We start from the raw sequence: 10,195 nt of genomic DNA, 5'->3' as shown, positions 1-10,195 counted from the left end.
TTATAAATTATTAAACTCCCTGGCGGTATGATTATGTCAGGAATTTTGTACCAAAAGCGGTACCATTTTTTTGCATGGAAATATGTATTTTTTTTATTGTAGGCCTGTAATTTTTAGGAATAACTCACTGAAATCTGTCCGAACAAGAGTCTAGTAAACATGATAAAACTTGAAACACGAAATCATAAATTATAATTTAATAAATACTCATAAAAAATAATAATATAATAATAAATGTAATTCAATAATATAATCAAGCTTTGCGCAGTGGCAGTATCATAGCCAATGAGGTCCACCTGAGGCGTGATTATTGCTAATTGAAAACTAATAATATAATCAAACCAAAAACACTGAAATATGAAATATAACGCCAAGTTCGCACATCACTGAGCAAAGTCGCAAAATCGTTTTCAGTGTCCGATGGCGAATCTCCCCACGAATCATTATCACTCAATTCTGCAAGTAGTTCTGATTTACTATCGCTGTTCTCTAGCCGGTCTAAAACCGATTTTGACCTAAAGGGACGCTTTTTGGACGCCGTGGACTTTTCTAAGTCTCCAGGCAGAAAGAACAGTCAAAATGCAGGCAGGGCACAGGACAAAGCACTCGGGACAAAATGTATGTGAAATGGGTTGATACAGAAATGTTTTGCTATGAAATAATCATTTTAAAAAAAAATTCATTTTTTTTTAATTTTCAAATTTGCTGCCGGTTCCGGCGCCCGTACGTCCCGACGTCACAGGGACCAGAACACAGAAGCCAGATGCCGGCATCGGCCGGAAGAGATGGCCGGGGATGCTGCAGGGGACGCATCGCGGGAGCAAAGGACAAGGTAAGCGCTGTAGGGAATCCCTGTGCAACGCCGCATGGTAAGCCCGAGTGTAGCTCGGGGTTACCGCTTTTGGTACTGAAACTTTACCCCGAGCTACACTCGGGAATACCGCCAGGGAGGTTAAAGTGATTAGTGCAATCAAATAAATAAATTAATAAAGTGCAACAGATGTGTCCATTAAATGACTAGATGTAGGCACCACCTGCCTGGAGTTTGCTTGTTCTCCCTGTGCTTCCGTGGGTTTCCTCCGGGTACTCTAACTTCCTCCTACACTCCAAAAACATGCAGGTAGGTTATTTGGTTCCTGTCTAAATTGGCCCTAGTATGTGTATATATGAATGTGAGTTAGGAGCCTTAGATTTGTACGCCCTTTGAGGGTAAGGGACTGATGTGAATGTACAATATATATGTCAAGCGCTGCGTAAATTAATGGCGCTTTATAAGTAAATGAAATGAATAAATAAAAATAAAATGAGAAATAACATCACGTATTAGTCACATATTATATTGTATTCACAATATATGTGAATTAGAGGTATAAGACGGTTTGTTATATGTACATAAGATTTTTGCACAATTACTTGCACAATTTTTATATAGGGTGATATTTTTATATATATTTAATTTTTTGGATTAGGTATTGTAGATATTAGTGAGCAGCGCTGTTCTATGTGCATAGATTTGTTTAATTAATGGGATTCCATTAAGAATGGCAGCTACCTGTTAGTTTTGTGTTTTTCTCTGTGAGTGGTGCAAAGGTCCAGAGCTCAGTCCTTCATATTGTATTCAATTAGTACATCTGACTGCTTTTTACAGTTTAGTAACCAAAGATTTGGTACAGAGAGTAATGGACTGCAATCAACCAGATTACCGGAAAAGCAAATTTTCCATTACTTGTACATCTCTAGCTAGACTTACATGGGTTGTTTTCAGTAGCTCAATTGAACTACTAAAATCTGTCATATATCAACTAATTAGCAATTGTTTGCTAAACAGGTAACATTAATTCTCCCAATGGTGTAATCTGCACAAGCAAAATCCAGGACCATTTAATTGTGTATGACTGCACAAAACTCCAATTTTGTGTGATGAATCACTGTCATACAAGTAGCATGTAACAATATGAAGTAGCATATAGTAGTGATCAATCACACATCTGGAGCATTGCAAGATTATGTAAGATTAATTATTACTGCATGTTGCTTGTGTAGTTTTTGTTCAATAGGGAGCCATGTATTATACCTTTTTAGTAATCAGTTTATACATTTAGAAATCTTTTGCTTGTAGCTGTAGCCCTGTAATTTACTTTTATATAATGCTGCACCCTATGTTAATATTTGGCATACAAACTGTTTCTCATGATGAGTGGCCATGAACTATTATCCATGCAACAGTCTAACTTTATAACAATATATAGAAATTCCTTATAATTTTACACTGAACAGGGCATAATTTGCTCTATACATAAAAGTTAACTAGTTATAGTTGGGATTCTCCTTTAAGGCAAACCTATGCTCCGGTATACGCTTTATTAGGTTCACCTGTTCAATTGCTCAGTAACAGAAATTACTAATCAGCCAATCACATGGAGCAACTCAATGCATTTAGGCATCTAGACATTGTGAGGATGACTTTGCTGAAGTTCAAACCGAGCATCAGAATGGCGAAGAAAGAGAATTTAAGTGACTTTGAATGTGACATTGTTGGTGGTGCTAGACAGGCTGGTCTGAGTATTTAAAAAACTGCTGATCTACTAGGATTTTCCTGCAAAATGATCTCTAGGGAAAATTAGACTTTTTCAATCTTCTATTGTCCAATTTTGGTGAGCCTGTACAAATTGTAGCCTCTATTTCCTGTTCATAGCTGACAGAAGTGGTACCCGGTGTGGTCTTCTGCTGTTGTAGCTTATGTGTTTCAAGGTTTGACATGTTGTGCATTCAGAGATGGTATTCTGCATACCTTGTAAGAAGTGGTTATTTGAGTTACTGTTGCCTTTCTATCATCTCAAATCAGTCTGCCCATTCTCCTCTGACCTCTGACATCAACAAGGAATTTTTGTCCCCACCACTGCTACTCGCTGGATATTTTTCTCTTTTTCAGACCACTCCCTGTAAACTCTAGAGATAGTTGTGCATAAAAACCCCAGTAGATCAGTAGTTTTTGAAATACCATCATTCCACCACATCTACATGCCTAAATGCATTGAGTTGCTGCCATGTGATTGGCTGATCAGCAATTTGTGTTATAAAGCAATTGATCAGGTTGAGCAAGTGAGTTTATATGTTTCGCAACAACTCTCTCTCTTTAAAACACATGTATTTTACCTACTGGGACCACCAGGGGCAGACTGACAACTCATGGGGCCCCCAGGCAATAGGGGATCATGGGGACCCTGTGTCCTCACCCAAACCCAAAAAAAGCCTATGAAAAAGGAAATGAAAGGTACCAGGGGCATCTCATGGGGCCCTCTACTGAGCCCGGGCCCTCGGGCAGTGCCCGAGTGCTCAAATGGTCAGTCTGCTCCTGGGTACCACCTACAGTGAATCCACTCTTCAGCATTCAACATTTCCTGGTGTGTCAGATGCCTATGTCTCTCCTCTGCACCTTATTGTTCCACCTACTGCCCACTAAATCACCAATGTGTTCCTGCAGCTGGAGGGTGTCGAGCAAGTGGGACCACAGTGTGCAGAGGGAAAACTCAGGCAACCAGCACACTTGGAAATGTTGGATGTGGAAGATTCTAAACCATTCTAGCTCTGCATAGGAGGGAAGGTTGAATTAGTTGGATGTTGCATATACCCAATGGAAAGTGCGAGAAAAGTCTCTCTTGAGTGGGAGATGGATGTCACTGGAACAAGTGTCCCATTGGAATATTCCAATTCATCTATTCCTGTTCTGTTGTCTTTCAGAGTTTTGTATTTTTGCTCACATTGAGCCCAAACTACAGTGTTCACCAGAAAAAATATAGAGAGTGAATTTCCTTAAAGGAGTCGTGTGACATCATAGCGCCGGTCCCTGACAATAATGTTAAGATTCACCCAGATGCCTGATGGGCAGCTGGCTCAGCTTTTCAGTAAGACGCTGAGTGCCTCCCATTCCCTGCACAGCCCAATACTCCATTGAGCACTGGAGGGACAGAGCAGAGAGCTAGTGGCTAACAGTCTCTGGCTCTCTACTCACTGAAGATAAAGAACTGTAATCAGTGATCAGTGGTCTTTGATCGCCCAGTTCTAGGTGCAGAGCTGGTGAGGGACATCTGCAGCATCTGATCCATGCTGCAGCCATCTAGGTGAGTATGCATGTTAGTTATTTAAAACTCATACCTCACTTTTAAGCTGGATATAAATTAGCAGAATTTCATTCAAATGTTTGTACAGAAATGCAGACAATTGCTTCTCAGATCATTTAATCTTGCCATCATTTAGTCAACAAATTTAATATGTTATCCAGATACGCCACTTGAATGAAATGCCCAATGTATTAAGCAGTTTTTTATGCCTAGAACATGTGCATTACAATATGTATGAATGAAAATCACATTCAGAGTTAGAATTTAGTCCATTTGAGAAAAAAATTTCCATCCTTCTCTTTCAAATTTTCTCAATTAAAATTGAACAAATATATTTGAAAAAAAAGTCTACTGGCCAACTTTGGAGCTAACACAGATGGCAATAAAAATTGACTCTACAAAAAAATGTTGACTTTTTGTTTGCATAACCATGTCCTAACATTGTCTCTTAAAAAGTACAATTTCTCCTTTTCATATCTTCAGTTGTCTGACTTTTGTTTCTATAAAGTACAGAATAGATTAAACAAAATATGTGCCATAAACATGTGTGAATGAAACATGAATAATTATGATGCAAATCAAGAGGACAACATCATCTAAACTGCAAGCAGTGCTCACTGCCTACAATGCATTGTAAATTGGCCCGGAATGTTTTGATTCAAAAATAGAAAGTAATTATCACCTAGCACTATTACTTTTCCGTATATATTTTCTCAGAAGAAAACTGCTGCGCTGAAACATTGTTATTATGAACCATTAAAAAGACATATGTTACTTCCCCTTTAATTGAGCAATCCCTAAGTGCTCTAATCTAGAAATTTAGGTGACCTTAAATGTATGTATGGAATGGAGCCGCCACGCAGTCATCCTCTGGAACAGAGCAAACTTGGGATGCCGAATGAGTGAAGCCTTTCATCTAATCATTTGTTAGATGATTTGACACAATGCAATTGGAACATGTGTTTTTATGCTGCGGTGATGTGTTAAGGGATTGTGCGAGCAGCATTTCACATTTAAGTATCTGCAGCTGTCTTCTGAATCATCGAAAGACTTTAAGTAAATGAAATATAGCATACAATATAAAAACTCAGAGGACAGCTGGAAATTAAGTCACATTGTGGCAGTATAGATGATATTCATTGAAACTGCGAATCATTTTTGTGTAATTACCTATGCTCTGGATCGTGCCCTTATTTAACTCCTGAACATCACCATCCTAAAGCTGTATGTTGTTTCAAAGTACTATACTATTGTTGGCCACACTTTTCCTTAAGTAGCACTTAAAGAGGATTTTCACCTTTTGTGGAAAAAAAAAGTTGGACTTGGAATCGGAATTGGGAGATGAATACGTAAAAAATGTATAGTCATTTATGTCTCTTGGAATGTTCCTGCACTCTCTGACACATTTCTTAGGATTTAAATTAAAGTGTTGGTATGTTGCTTATGTCTTTTTAACACACCTAATGCTTATATCCAAAACTTGAAAGCAGGCAAGACAAAAGCATATATGTAAGTGGATCCGCTTATTTAACCATCGGCATGAGATTAGCAACAAACAGGCCACTGCTCGGTACTCAGCCGCATGCGGCTAGGTGTAATGATGTAATTCCTAAGCTCTGCCCTGACACGTTGCGTCCCTGGTTGGGGACTTTTCACAAAGCTACTTGCCACATATGTAGTACACCTTGCCTTTTTCAGAGTTTACATTTAGGTCTAAAGAAAAAGTTTCCGCTTTACAGACCTGAGACTTAGCTTCCCTTACAGAAAACATCTTAGAAAATAATATAGTTTATAGTGCCCAGCCTGCTTACTCCTACTGAGACATTCCATCCTTTGAGCTCTTAGTTATTCGTTCCATGTACTGGACATTCAGAATAATGGCCATCTTTGGTGCAAAAGTCTAGTCTACGTGTGAGGAGCTATTACATATTTTTTCTTGGTTCCTCAAGAATGTGATCAAAAGCAGCAAGAATGGATAACTCCACAGGCTTTTTTTGCCTATTTGTCCACATGAATTTTATAATAAGTTTAATTTCTGTGTATTTCCTTTACCTTTAAAATACTGCAGGATATTACAGTTGTGATCTTCTCACCTAACCTTTTCACACTATACATTGTTTAAACCTCTTAGATACTGTATGTGCAAGTAAAAGTTAATCTAAAAAAGAAAAAAAAATGAAATAAAAGGGAGTGATATTTAAACACAAAGTATAGTACAGTAATCCTTTAAAGCTGACTTGCAGACAGCTAAATACACTTTTGAATAGTGATGGGCTGGATGTTCGATGTTCATGTTCGATGTTCAATGCTTTGGCCAATAACAGCACAATTGAGCAGAGCTAGCAGTAATGTCACTGCTAGCTCTGCCCAATTGTTTATATTGACCAGCAAATGTCAGATTGCGGTGAGCACTCAGCAGGTGCAGACGGGTTAGAGGGCGTAGTTTTTTTCAGCGAGTCGGCGTTGTTATGACAACACTGGATGCTATGATTGACGATGGATTACAACGATGGAACCATTTTTTTGGCTGTTTTTTTTTTTTTTTAAAAGGACTTGTCAAAAGCTTCTGGGTTTTTTTTGTTAAATAAAGGAATTTTTGCAAAAGACTGTTCTCTTTAATTTTTACTTAATTTAACCCTTTAGTGAATGAGTAGGAGTTGTGGGGAAGAGGCCCTTGTTCCCATTGGCATGGAGATACTGTCCCGAAGCAGAGGGCACGTGGCCTGGAAAGCCACAAGGAAGGGGGATGCTCTTTCTACCCACCCTCCTTTTCTTCCCTGCCAGGCCTGTGCTCGGATCAAAGGTCTGGTAGGAATTTAGGGGGGACCCCACTTTTTTCCCCTCATCTTTTGGGGGTGGGGTTCCCCTTAAAATTCCTACCAGGCCTAAAGGGTCTGGTATGGCTTTTACGGGGCACCCCACGCACATAAAAAAAAAACCCTTAACCTTCCTACAGACCTAAAGGGCCACACTGTTTTTGTTTTTTTTAATGACATAAAAATGTCATTAAATTAAAAAAAGTTAACCTGCAGCAGGTTCTATACATTGCACAGATTAACAACTTTGCAGGTAATTTAAGGGGGCCCGCTAGGCTTGATATTTAAAGGAATTGTGCTTTTTCTTTTTATATATATACTCTAAGCAATGAAAAATTACTGCCTCTTTAAAAACGGTACTTTCTGAACATTTTTTTTTCACTGATTCATGTCCCTCAGGGCAGTACCCGAATCCCCATACCCCTTTTATGGCCAATAACTTGCATATAAGCCTTGAAAATGGGCACATTTGAATTTACAAGTTTGAGTCCCATAGACTTACATTGAGTTGAAGTTCGGGTCAAATTTTCGTTAGGTGCGAATGTTCCACTGGGAGCTGAACAGGGGGGTGTTCTGCCCATCACTACATTTGAAATACAACACATGTATACATGAAATCTTACTAACCAAAGACTTTGGAAATGTGTTCAGCCAGTCCAGATCCAGACATCCTTGCCACACAGCATAGCCAGGTTTGTGACCTTACTAATGCGGTAGAGCTTGGCCAGCCTCCTACCCCGACCTGTGATAGGATAAAAAGAACCAATGAGGTTCTTACTCTGTTTTCTCCTTGGGTAGTCATGTTCAAACTGTTGATCAACCAAAAAAACTTCTAAATGGCTCATAGCTGCCCTGTTCACCCCAGAAGAGTTGAGTTGGATTATATCAGGGAGAAAGCAGAAATAAATTTAACTTTTTTTAATAAACACATAACTGGGTTTTTTTTATATTATCTGTCTTCAGTTGAACGTTAGAGTCACACTCTCACAAACTTGGGAAAATTACAATGAGCATATGATGAAAAATAAATCAAAAGCAGACGTAACCTTCAATAAAAATTCCATGCTAAATGACAGGTCAGTGTAGAAATATAGACAATCATTGAACAAGGAAAACAGAGAGTTTAAAGGTAATACATAGACATCAAATCAAACAAAAAAAAAGCATTTTCTTTGTATTCCCTTAAAATAATCAGTTTACAATGAAAAATCTCTGTATGAAACCATGAGATGTCTTTTATGTATGTTGGATATTACCAAATACACAGTTAATGTCATTTTTCTTAACTTTTTTATTGATTAATGACAGGTGTATGCTAGAAATGAAAAAAAAAACTGTGTTTTTGTGTGCAATTTGGAACATATAAAAAGCACGCGTCACAAAAATACATTCACGGAAACTGAAAACAGCCCTAACGGCACTTTTCTGGAGGTAGTTCCCTTAGTGCCTGCTTACGAATAATCATGCATTAAAATGCAAGAAAATGCTTGAAAAGTGGATGTGCATTGCTTTTTTTCTTAATGGGTATTCAGATGCATTTTAACATGCATTTTCACACATTTTTATGCACGTTAAATTGCTATGGAGCCTTGTAAGGGACAAACTAATAAAAAGCTTTTTTTCTCAATAGATTTGGATTGCATTGATGTGCATTTATGTGCAATGCATTATGTTAAAATGAGTCCCACAGCATTAAACATTTTCTATCTGACGATCCTATGATTAACCCAAAACAAGTTAACTTTATTCTAGAGGTGACCGAATTTTGCCTAACACACAACTCTTTCAGCTTTGATGGCAATTTCTTTCACCAACTACAAAGGACTGCCATGGGCACCAATTTTGCACCATCCTACGCCAACTTAGCCATGGGCAGTTGGGAACATCTGTACATTTGGCACAACAACCCATTCTCAGCACATCTCACCTTTTTTGGCAGGTATATAGATGACATTATCATCATCTGGGATGGGTCTCCATCACTCATTGATGACTTTGTCACATATTGCAACAATAATCCCTTTGGTCTATTTATTATAGGTACTTATATAGCACCATCAATTTACGCAGCACTTTACATATATATATATATTGTACATTCACATCAGTCCCTAACCCTCAAGGGGCGCACAATCTAAGTTCCCTAACTCACATTCATACATACACATACTAGGGCCAATTTAGACAGGAACCAATTAACTTACCAGCATGTCTTTGGAACACTTCATATCCGATAGAAGCCAAGACTATCTATCATTTTTAGATCTAGAGCTCAGTCACGCCAATGGTCAGATAATTACCAAAAACTACACTAAACCTACATCACCATATTGTGTTGCGCTCCCTAAAAATTACATGTGATCACTTATCACTGCCCAATCCATATGACCATATATAGACAAGTGAAAAAATGTAACTAAACATACATTAAATCATTTAACCAAAATTCATGTATAATAATCACTTAATTTACTTAAAAAACAAAATAATTCATAATATTAATGTATATCCGTGATTATAAAATTGCTAAATCAATAATACATCATTTTTAGTGAAAAAATATAAATCTCAAATAAAATTATTTTAAATAAATATACATATATACTTAATTAGTATTGTGTAGAAACAGTGTCCCATATAACATAAAAATAGTGACTTAGTGCTTTAATTAATCTTCAGTCCGTGATTGCATATGAATCCGTGACTGTTTGTGAATCCTCCCATTAGTGCAGATGTAAGCTCACCTCCTTATCTGCCTATAATTAGGCTATATGCGCTTTTGGTTCTCCTCCTATGGAACCTGCTTGATTTAAGACTCTTTCCTTTTTTAGATAGTGGATTTCCTTTATCACTGATTTTCCCCTCTGGGATTGATTCCTCCTCACGAGGACACAAGTCCTCTATACTCTCCTCTCCATACGACTCTCCACATATAGGGAAAAAATTCTAAACATAGTGTTTTATCCTTTTTAAAATATAGCTTTATTATCTCCAAGTAATACACTCACATGTGTTGTGATCAATATAAGGCATTTCAAATGTAAACCGAATCCTCCGCTGATTCTTTGAAGCATGCACCCGCCGTCTGGCAAACAATCTGACTCCCTCCGAGTGACGTTGCAGTCCCACCCCTACGCGTTACGCCACTCGTCACGTGGCTTCATCAGGGGGTATTGATCACAACACATGTGAGTGTATTACTTGGAGATAATAAAGCTATATTTTAAAAAGGATAAAACACTATGTTTAGAATTTTTT

At 37.9% G+C, this 10,195-nt stretch overlaps 1 pseudogene; it reads left to right on the top strand.

Moving 5' to 3' along the window:
• Positions 1-256: 256 nt before the first annotated feature.
• On the top strand, positions 257-339 carry LOC149439053 (U4 spliceosomal RNA; annotated as a pseudogene).
• The last annotated feature ends 9,856 nt before the right edge of the window (positions 340-10,195 follow it).

Source organism: Staurois parvus, unplaced genomic scaffold (genome assembly GCF_062004578.1).
Source record: "Staurois parvus isolate SC_StPar_1 unplaced genomic scaffold, SC_StPar_1.0 ptg001162l, whole genome shotgun sequence".
NCBI lineage: Eukaryota > Metazoa > Chordata > Amphibia > Anura > Ranidae > Staurois > Staurois parvus.
This window is presented reverse-complemented; position numbering and strand designations above follow the sequence as displayed.